This window comes from Merops nubicus, unplaced genomic scaffold (genome assembly GCF_000691845.1).
Source record: "Merops nubicus isolate BGI_N331 unplaced genomic scaffold, ASM69184v1 scaffold16403, whole genome shotgun sequence".
In the NCBI taxonomy this organism is placed as follows: Eukaryota; Metazoa; Chordata; class Aves; order Coraciiformes; family Meropidae; genus Merops; species Merops nubicus.
The window spans coordinates 1-372 of NW_008597039.1; positions in this window are offsets into that span (position 1 = coordinate 1).

Below are 372 nucleotides of genomic sequence, written 5' to 3' on the forward strand. Positions count from 1 at the left end.
TCTGTGTCTCTTTTGTACTGGGGACTCTTAGACTGGACCCAGCACCCTGATGTCTCACATGTGTATGGCCAAAGGGGGAAAAACACCCCAAAACCCACTTCCCTTGACCTGCTTGCTGCAGTCATGCTGAAACAGCCCAGAAGAGGGTGGACCTTCACTGCTGCTCAAGGAATTACCTTGTTTGGGCAGCAGCTAGACTGGTGAAGCATCAACCTCTAGTCATGAGCTTTGGCTGAATACAAAGCAGCTCTCCTGCCTGCTCTGCACAGGTCCGTGATGGATCTGGCCCCATCTGCTGTCACCACCCAGTGTGGAGGGCTGTATCTCAAGCAGCATGTCCCCTGGTGCTCCCACGGCCTTCCCCCTACATCC